The sequence below is a fragment of the Camelus ferus genome, chromosome 19, assembly GCF_009834535.1.
Source record: "Camelus ferus isolate YT-003-E chromosome 19, BCGSAC_Cfer_1.0, whole genome shotgun sequence".
Lineage (NCBI taxonomy): Eukaryota > Metazoa > Chordata > Mammalia > Artiodactyla > Camelidae > Camelus > Camelus ferus.
In genome coordinates this window covers 4,386,623-4,397,839 of record NC_045714.1, presented here as the reverse complement: position 1 = coordinate 4,397,839, position 11,217 = coordinate 4,386,623, and the positions used below count along the sequence as shown (strand labels likewise).

At 55.3% G+C, this 11,217-nt stretch overlaps 1 long non-coding RNA gene across 2 annotated transcripts; it reads right to left on the bottom strand.

Annotated features, from left to right (window-relative positions):
- Positions 1-413: 413 nt before the first annotated feature.
- Positions 414-10,957, bottom strand: LOC116657829. 2 transcript variants are annotated; one of them, XR_004312966.1, is made up of 5 exons: positions 10,634-10,957; positions 7,052-7,174; positions 5,782-5,892; positions 3,162-3,279; positions 414-3,010 (listed from the first exon to the last, which is right to left on the bottom strand). It is a non-coding gene; the product is annotated as an uncharacterized LOC116657829 (long non-coding RNA). The 2 variants fall into 2 exon arrangements; XR_004312965.1 differs by having other exon boundaries at positions 3,162-5,892.
- Positions 10,958-11,217: the final 260 nt, after the last annotated feature.

Below are 11,217 nucleotides of genomic sequence, written 5' to 3'. Positions count from 1 at the left end.
GAGATGCCGGTGGGTTTCAGCCTCTGTGATGTGTGTGCTGACCCACAGGGCAGGGGTTACCGAGCGGGGGTGTTGCCCCCTAAGAGGTGATTTCTGTGGCACAGTGATGGACTGTGTGCTAGTGGTGTGCAGCTGGGGGTGGGGGCTGGGGGCAGCGGGTTACCACAGGCCAGGCCCGCCCCCTGCAGAGCTGTCTTACCTCTCGCACCAGTTTTGAATATCTCTCTGGGCATTAATGTAAGTAAACCCTATTTACAGTAAATACTCTGAGCCCCACAAGGAAAATCCATTTCACGTGGAAGCAATACTAATGTGTCTTGCACTGTCTCAGTATTCACCGAGCTTCCTGGGACAGCAACCAGGGTGTAAATCAAGGGAAGCTTGTATTTGTTTTGTTCAGGAAAGTTTGCCAGTGGTGAGTCATTCCTTTGAACCATCGCGTCCCTCCCAGCGAGTGATGCGTCTCTTGGTATTTGAGATGCTGACTCAACACGCTTGATACCGTCTGCGTTGACAGCTTCGTCAGTTCTCGCGTGGTCATGCCAGAGCATTTTCAGGTTGAAATATGCATTATTTGATTGCAAATTACTGTACATAAATGACTTTTCTTATATTTGTCTTTATGTTATAGTTAGGGCATTACATCGAGTTCTTTAAAAACATGTAGGCAAAGTTATATTATCTATGAATTTCATTTCAAGATACTAACATGGAAATTATAAAATATTTGTTTAAAAAAGGTGACATTGGGTCTGCTAGAATTGAGACCCACATTTTAAAGAATCAGTAATGGCTTCTCTTTCCCCAGGGAAGCTACAGCCTCATTTAGAGACACTTGTGAGCTTTTTGTTAAATTGAGCTAGATTTTTTTTAAACCACAAAAGAGGATTTTTTTTTCTTTCTTTCTTATCAATCAAGCCTTCCTATGCCAAGATCCCCCTTCATGAGTCTGCTGGAGACCAGTGTAATTCTGTCATTACACCCCTGTATATTCTCCTCCCGGAATAGCCTCTCCTGGGACAAGCAGGGCCGTCAGGCTCCAGTTTGCTGCAGACACAGCTGAGGCTTCTGCCAAATTTAGACCACTGCCCGGTGGGCAAATAATTTGTCCCTCCGTACAGTAGGAGACAGATCAATAATCAAAAAACAAACACATTAAAAAGAAAAGCAGAAAGCTTAGTCATGCAAATCAGGGCGGGAGAGAGGGTAAAGAAAAGAACCTCATTCTTATTCTGCAACTTCAGCGGGGCCCTGGCCCAGTGGCCGGTTTCTATGAAAACACTTGGCCCGGAACAGCCAGCCCGCCTGTGCGCTAACACACGTTCATAAAGGTTTGTCCCAACCGGAGTAAACACCACCCGTTCCCAGGACACCGAGAGGCAGAAAATTAACCAGAGGTTAACTGGGTCATTGGCTGCCGCACAATGTGGGTCACCCTGGATGTAATTTAGTTCCCTTCAACTGGAGGCTCCAATGCGGCCACCGGGTCTCACAGCGGGGACGGTGACCTAGCAGCCAGCTGAGGTCTCCTGGATACCAGGCCCGGAGCCGCTGCCGTGATTCACGGCGCCTCTGACATCACTGGGCGTTTTTATGATGCAAAGTTACGTGTTGTGTAAATGCGCACAGGGCGACCAGTGAGTCTGTGTGGTGCTGTTACGGGCAAGCCCACCACGGGGACACGCAGATACACACAGAACTAAATTTGGTAATTTGGTGAAGTTTCTTCCATTCCTGTGAGCCATCGTCCTTTTACTGTCCCCAAAGAGTGTCTTATTATACAAAGGTGTTCTTTAACTGCATGAATATTTGGGTGATTGCAGGGATAAAGTTAGAAAGATCCAAGGGTTGTAATTCTGCATTATGCATATATTCTGTCTTTGTATCTTGCTTGGAAAGTATAAAAGCCAAACAGACAGAGAAAAGAAGTCTGAGTCAAACACCCTGCTTTCACGTGGGCAGAACCAGAAGAGAATCGAAAAGGGCGGGAACCCCCTCGTCAGTGTCCCCACCACTGGCACAGGGCAGCCCGTCACGGGCTGCCACCTGAGTCAGGAAATCTGGAAGCAGGTGTCGCTGTGGCAGTCACACTTCCTGCTCCTCACGCTGCGATGCCCCAACCAGACGGCGGAGGCCTGGCGAGGAAGGACCCAGCCTGGGCCGAGGCGGGCGGCTTGGACAGCTCTGGGCTTCCAGCAGGGTCATCAGAGACGTGCCCCCTCGTCACCCCACCCCCACAGCGAGCCCTTCCTGCCCCATGTGGGGTGTTCTCGGCCCCGAAAAGATGCTTGAAGACTCAGAGATGCTTCCAGAAGCACAGGCCGTGGGGTCAAGTGGGGGCCTGTCCACCCCACTCCCCTCCTTCCCCTGGACTCACTGACCTTCCTTCTGTGCCACGAACGTGCCAGGTTCATCCCTGCCCAGGGCCTTTGTCCCAGCCGTTCATCCTGCAGGGATGCTGTCCCCCAGCCCTTTGTAGGGCTGCTCTTTCTCACCTTCCAGGCTCCGCCAGCTGTCACCTTGTCGCCTCCTCACCGAGCCCCTCCTGCCCACCCTGCCCACCCTTCCCACAGCAGCCCCCTCCTCACTGAGTGAGCTCCAAGGAAGCAGGGACCTGCCTGTCCCACTAACCCCGTGTGCCCAGCACCCCCAGTGGCCCCTGGCACGGGGTGCTACCCGGCACGTGACGGGGGAAGGACTCCGTGGGCGAGCCGGGCATCCGAAGTCCTGGGCTCACCACCCGGCCTGGTCGTTTACTGGCCCCCTGACGTTGGGACGGCGACCCCTCCTCTCTGGGTCAAGGTTTCCTCCCCTGTGAGACGGGGCTGATGCCAGAACACTCACCTCTCAGACTGCTGGGAGGCTCAGAGACAGAGAGACGCACATCAGAGTGCTTTTCTGCTCAGATCGGGAGGGGAATGAAGCGACGGCGTCCCAGCTGCTGCTCACACCTGGCAGGAGTCAGGGCATCGGCTCCGCAGAGCGCAGGACCGCTCGCCCCGGGGGAGCGCTGTGGATGGGTGCTCACTCAGTCCACGCAGGCTCTGTTCTAAATCTTTCACATGAACTAACTCACTTAATGCTCATAGCGATACCCACCTGCAATCACTATCACCCCCATTCTACAGATAAGGAAAGTGAGGCACAGGGAGGCCACTTACCTTCCTGTGGTCACACAGCCAGCCAGTGGTGGAGCTGGATGTGCTCAAGCTGGATAGAGACCTGGCTTCCATGCAGGTGCGGCCCCAGCTGGACGCAGACGTGGAAGGGGCTTGACTTCTGTGGACAACATTTGCTTGAATTCCCCTTGAGCCTGGCAAGGCCTGGGTGGTCTTGTGGTGAGATAATCTATCTTGGCTGAATGTGTCTAAGCAGGAATGTCTCGCAGCCCCTCCATGTCCCTTGTCCCTTCTTTTATAGGGACAGAACCTGGATGCAGGGCTGCTCAGAATAGTCCCTCAGCTTGAAGTAGCGAGTGACTGAGTTGGGGCCAGAGGGATGGAAAGAGGAGCAGTGGGTCTGAGCAGAGGGCACTTCCAGGCTGTGCCCTCACAGTGACAGTCTCCCCTCCTCTCTTCCCCTCCTCACTGGCTGGAAGGTGGACGTGGTGGTGAGCCACCTTGGGCCACCAGGATGAGAACACCAGCCCAGGAAGATGGAACAGCAAGCGGGACAGAGCCTGGCCCCCCCGCCCCCCCCCCCCCACAAGCTGCCAGCTTGCAGGTAGTGGTGCAGAGGGTTGACATGGAGGGTGAGGCAGGACTCTGTTCAGGGCTGTAAATTTGGTCTCTGGACCTTCTTCCCCCGTCAGGAAAGAGGCTCTTCTCCTCCTCCTCCCATGCATCCTCCCCTGCTGGCCACACCCCAGGGCTAAAGCACTGCTCCCCGATCTGTCCTGTGAACCACCCAAGGGGAGTGTCCAGCCCAGGACCCACCAGCTAACAGCTGCCCAGGGCACAGGGCCCCTGAAGCAGGCGGGTGGCTGCGTTCAAGGTTTGGATACGAGCTGGAAGGTCATCTGTCCTTGTGAGAGGCTGACTGGTGCTTAGGGTGTTCTGCCCCAGCCAGGGGGTCGCAGTTCTCAGAGCCTAGATGATGGTCAGATGTTGTGGGCAGGGCAGCTCCAGGATTTCTCTAGGGCTGGGGCTTGGGTGGGGCAGTCCCCCTGGTGGGGGCTCCTAGGGGCCTTTGGAAACTGCCTTCACAGCAAGCCCCCCATTTGACAAGGATTCTAGGCTCACCTGGGTGGCTGGGGAGGGGAATGGAGATCCTGGCTGGGACTAAATCCACCTGCTGCATCTTGGCCCCTGCCTGGGTGTAGGAACCTGGGTTCCTTTTTAACATGTGGAAGAACTTTCCAACCAAGCTCTCTAACGATGGGTGGAGAGCTACCTGTGGAGGAAGTGGGCTCTCTGTCAAGGGGAGCAATCAAGAGGTGGGTGGCACTTGGCTTGGATGTTAAGACACAATTCCTGCATCAGCAGAGTGCTGGAAGGGAAGACCTGGAAGTCCCTGCAGCCTGGGCGACTGGAATCCTTTCACAGTGAGGTGGCCGCTCAGGTGGCAAAGCCCCTGAAAGAAAGATCCTCTCCCACCCATTTTGCCGACCACACAGGTGTTAGTGCAATGCACACAGCAGTCACTCCATAAATGCTTGTAGAGGACAGAACAGTGTCCACTGTCACCCCATGTATCCCATCAGATGCCCTGCTGTTCACAGTGGTCTCAGGGAGGGGGGTGATGGTGGGGAGGGGATAGACTCACCAGAGATGGGAATCACCCGCTTCATATGCTTCCGGACCACGCCCCGCATTTACATAGAACATGCACCACTTTTAGTTTTTTTTTTTGGAGTAACATGCAAATAAATGACCCTAAAAAAACCGCCCAGTGGAGCGTGGTAGTAAAGGAAAAGTGAGATTCTTTGTCTCCCTGAGGCCATTTATTCCCTTGTAACTCCTGCCATTTCGGGGCTGTCTGTGGGTATCACCACTATTCCAGGTGACGCGTATCCCGATCTCCAGGATGGCCATTTCTAGAAACTATATATTGGCTCTCCTGCTGTGAAAAATGAAAATTTTTCCTTCTTTTGTGACAGCTCACCTTTCTTTCACCATCCTGAGACGTATCAAGTGCATTTTTATTCTGAATTCTTCTGTTGGCCAGCTGTACAACCTTGATGAGAGGAAGCCCCTCTTACCTTGTCCGTTAAGCTGGGACCTGAGGACTGTCCGCCCTAAGCCCCTGATGGGGAAGTTGGCTCCTCCGTGCTGTTCTCTGTCTTTCCTCATAAACCTCCCTCCGTGCCCGCCCCCACCGTTGTCCGCTACACCTTACTTGTAAATCACCAAGGTTTATAAAAAGCACACTGCACGGCCTACAGCCAGAGGGTGTCTGTGCTCTGCCTGCCGGGCTCTACAAAGGGGACCAGAAAGCGCGCGGATGGCGCCCGGGTCCCCTGGGTGTGGGTCTCCCGCGCACCTCCCTCCCCCGACGTGAGCCTTGTGAGGGCCGAGCCGTGTCCGGCAGGTCACTCCCCGCCTCCGGGGCCAGCACCGGCCTGGCACTCGGCAGCGGCTCAGTAAATACCTGCGGAAGGAGCGGGCGGCCGTGGGAGCGGTTTAGAGAAGCGAGGGGGTCGTGTCGGGGGAACCGTGGAAAGTCGCGCACGCTCGACCGCTCTGACCGCCAGAACCAGCTCGCTGCAAGCGAAGCCCGGGGCACAGGACGCGGCCCCCGGGCGGCCCCGGAAGCGCGTTCGCTCCTGCTGCTCGCGCTCACCTGGACTGAGAGGCGGACGAGCGGCCTCCAACGGGCTTTGATGCAAACACGCTGCCTCCTGAGCGCTGTGAGGGGGCGACTGTCTTTCCCCCAACGGGTGGCGAGAACCACCTGTGAAAGGTTAGCACGAGTGACTTTGGGTGCAAACATCCTCATGGCTTCACCCACCTTGTGTCCTCTGTGGTGAGGACATTGGCTCCAGTTGTGCGGGGGGAGGGCCGGGGAGCAGGGAGGGGAGGGCTGGAAGAGGCCGGACGATTACCATCAGGAGGTGGGTCTGTGAGCCCAGTTTATCTGATCTGAGTCGGTCCCGGGACTTTTGCTGGAATATTGGGAAAGAGGCTTCTCTTTCTACCATGCGTGCTGGGCCAGTGGGAGTGCTGGGGCATCTTTGCAACCTCATGAGAAACATGTGACCGGGAATAGAGCTGACCCAGGAGGAAGGGACCTGAAGAATGATGTCATTTCACCCCAGGATCCAGCTGTGCCTGCAGCCCAGTAGGCCTGGACCATGACCTTTCTGTAGTGAGTGGCTTTTTATTTCGGCTCACGTCAGTTCGCACAGTGTTCTGTCTCTTGTGATCAGGAGTCCTGGCTGACACACCCCACACCCCTTTTAGTCTCAGAGGTTTCTAGAGCTTTTGGGGTCTTCTGTGGGGAAGCCCAGGCTGCCAGAAGGAGGTTCGTATGTGTCCTGTGTTCTTGGGAAACCTCTGACCCAAGTCCAGACTGAGGTGGCCTCAGAGGCTCCAATCAGCATGAGACCTGGTGCCAATCCCTGTGGGCTCCTGAACCAGCCCTGAACCAAAGGTGAACGAGGTGCCCACCTGGCCGGAGGTTGGCAACCCCCAAGCCGAGGGCAGGGAGGTGAGAGCTGGGGGTCTGGACAGGATAGGCAGGCAGACAGGAGGGCGAGACCCAGAGAACACGGCAGGGAATGACCCTGAGGATGGAGTCCTGTGCTGTCCTCCGCGATAGCCACTGGCCACCTGCAGCTATTGAAGTTCATGTGAATAAAATTAAATAAATTTAAAATTCAGCTCCTCAGCCACACTGGCCACATTTCAAGTGCCTGCAGTCGCATGTGGCTAATGGGTACCATATTGGACAGCACAGGTAAGCCATGTTTTCACCATCACAGAAAGTTCTCTTGGACAACACTGGCCAGACAGACTAGGTTTTGAGTCCAGCAAGTCATCAGGTTGGAAGAGGTGTCGGGCAGGAAAGAAGTAAATACTAGAGCTTTGACCAAAGGCCCACGCTCACTCACTCCTCCGCTCGTCCACGTCATCTTCCATTTACTGAGCTCCTTCTGGTACCGACCGCTGTTCTGGGCTCCAGGGAAGTGACAGAGAACCAGACAGATGCAGCCCGACCTCAGGGAGCTCATGTCCTAGTCAGGAGGTAAATAAATCAACACACAAGACGTTTCAGAAGACAACAAATGCCACAAGCAAACAGAGTGGGTAACTGTAACAGTCAGGTGCCGGGGGAGGGAAACACATCCTCTCTGGGCGACCATAAACTACAGGGCCTGGAAGGAGGCCAGGTCACTGAAAGGGGAGGCGTGTGATGCTCTGGGGACCACTTGCTGCCAGGCGGGGAGCGGCTGGGTGCCAGTGAAGCACCACGTTCCAGGAGTTAGCACGTGGACCCAGCCCCGAGGCCTGCAGCGGATGGGGCCCCAGAAAGCAGAAGCGGCCGCGGCCCATCAGTGGAGGTCATTCGTGGACAGAACAGAGGAGCTGTTAGGAGGACCCCGCCCAGCCTCACCCGGGACCTGACACTTGTAGTCTGTGAGGGTGGCTCCTCCAGGCCAGTTTCGGAGGCGCTGGCGTCCGGCCTGTTAGCGCCTCCACTAGGAGACTTTCTCTGGGCTTTCGGCACATTTCGCCCCTTCAAGAAGGAGCTGCTTCAGTTTAGCAAAGAGACGCCTGAGATCCCTGCTCCTTGGAGCTCTGCAGACAGAGCTGCCCCTGCCTTTTTGATCCCCAGAAACAGATCCTTTGGTGGGAGCTCAGCTGCCTTGGCAAGGGGATGGGGTGCAGCCCCGCCCGGGGGACCTGGACACTGGGATGCAGGGAGGACCCCCGGAGCAGCTGCAACAACAGTGTGACCTCCCGGCAAGGGGCTCCGAGGCAGGCTTGCTTTTAACAAAACCTCAGAAATCAAGGTGCCTACAATTCTCTCTGCAAGTAAGAACCTTCCGTTTCTGCACACGCAGGGAATAATTGTATCACTGAGATTTTAAAACAGACCCATGTGTGCTCTCCTGGCAGGAAGTGAGCAGAGACAGCCGTGGTACGGGTTCCCTGACAGGTCACTGAATTCGTCCATAAAGATGACCCCATGTGGCAGTGGGAAAGACTCGCAAAAGAAAAAAACTCAGCGGGTGTAAGTGTTCTCCTGGTTTCTGGGCAGGTTAGAGGTTTCCCAAGGGGCCAGCGGAGTTTTCACCCCAAATTGAATTTTCTGCAGGATTTGCTCGGTGACAAGTGACAGACACCTGACTCGGGAGGCTCAGGCCAAGGCATCAGGAGGCTTGTGGGTGGTGCTTGGTCTTCAGGCAGAGCTGGGTAGGTGTCGGATGCTGTCCCCTGGACTCTAAATGTCCACTGTCCCCATCGGGGAGCTGGCTCCACCCAGACTCCACTCAGGCCTGGCGGCTGCAGGCGCCCTGCGCACGGCTCCAACACAGCTCCAGCCCCACACTGGCTCAGGTTCAAGTCCAGGTACAAGAGCAGATGCCACGAGAGCCCCAAGTCCCTGACTGGCCAGCTTAGGTCCCATCACTGAACCCATCGCTGGCAGGCCGGGCTCATGTGCCTCCTGGGCCTGGGGTTCTTTGTCTGCCCACCCCAAACACCTGGGCTGAGGCAGGAAGGTGAATTCTCAAATGACAGCCAGGTTCTCTTCGTTCAAGAGGGGAAGTGGATGCTGGAGGATGCCCGGGAGACGTCCTCTCCACAACAGGGACATGCAGGGGAACACGTCACACTTCCAGAGAATCGAGAAGCTGCAGATGGTGGCAGCAGAGGAAGTTTCCCTAACTCTGGATTTGTTTTTGAATACTCCAGCCGACCTGGGAATTTATGTCTGTGAAGGTGCTCACTGGGTGTCGGGTGATGGCTGCATTCAGTCTCCATCCTAGAACAAGTGAGTTTGGAGACACCCCCCCCCGCCACTGCTGTGAACCCAGCTCATAGGTGAGCGGACCTCAGGGCCTCGGTTCTCGAGGGCCAGCTGTGGCCGCACTTCTAGCCAGGACTGTGCTCAGCATTGATCCACAGACAGCAGGTCCAGGGCCTTACTTAGCCCCGGGTGGCTGGCCTTGCACGGGGTTAATCGGTCCAGGGCTGGCGCAGGGCCGCACGGTGCACCAGGGGCTGGCTCCTTCTGCTGTTCTGTCTCCATCCTTGGCTGCTGCCTTTACTGGCGGGGTCCCCACGGCTGCAGATGCTGCTGCTCCTCAATCTCTTGTCTGCCCCAAGCTGGGGGGGGAGGGGAGGAGGAGGCGAGGGGAGGAAGATCCTGAAACAGGACAACGGGGCTTTCCTGGGGTCCCCAGCAGCTGCCGGCTTCCCCCTCCCGGTGTCACACGGGCACAGCGGTGGGGGGGCCGGACAAGGTTTAGGGAGTGTGTGACCTCCAGGGTCCTGTTAGTGAAAAAGAAGCCCCTGGTGGACGTGGCGGGTCTGTCACAGTCCAATGAACTGGCGAAAAAGGCTTGCCTTTGTGTGCAGCTGTTTTCAATCAAAGGTACATAATTCATATCTTTGCAAACAGATTCCTGCTTTAGAGTAATAAAGGCAGCCTCACCACGTGATTCTTCCTGCAAGCATTCCACCTGGGCTCTGAGTCGCCCCAGTTAACCATCTTGTGGTTCAAACTCCACAGAAATATCCCAAATCTCCACCCTCTGTTGGGGGACACAGACACGCTCCCTCGGCAGCCTGCGTGAGCTGCGTTTTCCTGTGCCCGATGGGGGTCACCACACCTCCCGTCACCGCACAGGCGGAGCCTCCCGGTCCTCCCTGCAGACGCGCCACCGAGGTAGCAGCAACCTCCTCACTGGCCGGGAGCCTGGGATTGCCCTCCTACAGCTCCAGCCTGGATGCCGTCCCAGAGAGAAATCATATCTGTTTAAAACCTGCACTGTCCATTATTTCTGCCTGAAAATACCCCTGGACCTTCTCTTGAGAGCTGGGGTGACAGGCCCCGGCTGTTGTGCTCAGCTCTGCATAAAATTGTCAGCCAGGAGATTTCTGTAATGAGCAAGCTGCTAGCTTCAGATGGAGGGTAAATAAAATCCCTCCCTGGCATGCGGGGCTTGGCTGTAGGTTCCAGGGCTGAGTCTGCAGAAGGAGCGGGAACTCCTAGAGTTGTGGCTCAGGCTCGCGGGAAATGCCCTGTTCTTGCCGGTTATCGTGCAGAGGAGCCAAAAGGACAGAAGGGAGATTCCTGATCTGTGTTTTGCAATATCCTACAATTCTTCCACAAGTAAACAGCAATCAGATAATAAACTGAGTACAACTAAGCAATTATCACCTATATTTCAACCAGAAAGTTATAATGTACCGCCGTATACACATCACCCAGATTCAACAGTGACCAGACCTGCCCTGCACCCTCCAGCTCTCTCCCCTCTTTCCGCCAAATCCCAGACCTCCTGTGGGTGTTTTCTATCGGAGCTGCCACATCCTTATCTAAAGGTCAAGTTTCTCCTGTTGTCTCACAAACGCCGTTTTCTCGTTGCTTTTCTAGAATCAGGATTCAAACAAGGGCTGCCGGGCATCTGGTGGTTGAGGCTCTGAAGTCTCCTGGTTGCTGTGACCCACTCTCTTCAGCTTACTTTTCATGCCCCTGCCTCGCCGCCCCGCGGGTGCCCCACGTTCTGCATGTGTCTGTCCGCTGCCTCCCGGGTCACTTCTGAATCTCCTGCCCCCGAAGGAGAGGTGGCTGCCCCTGAGCAGTCTCCAGTTGAGGGGAGGGGAGGGGAGGAGTCAGGTTTCAAATAAACCCAGCCTGGGGTGTGGAACCAGTGGAGCCAGCTTCATGCTTTATGGTTTAAGAACATTTCATGGATTATTGTTGAACTAGCAAAGCAGGTGTTTGCTCCCAAGCATCCCCACCTCCTTCCGTATCTGTTCTGGGTTGAGTCATTTGGATTAGCTGCCCGCCCTTCCCAGTGAATTATCACTCTCTGTCCAGCGTGGCCTCTGTTCCCTTCTTGAACACCCAGTTTCTATCCTGCAGAGCAGCGTCACCATCTTTATCAATCTTGTTATTTTATTTAAGTGTTTATTGTGTCTCATTTTTTAGAAAGTTCGCCCTGTGAGGTTAAGGACCAGGTCAGGGCTGTATTCCAGGGCCTAGAACAGTGCCTGGCATGATATTTGCTCAGAAAATCGTGAATAAATGAATGAAAGAGAGGCT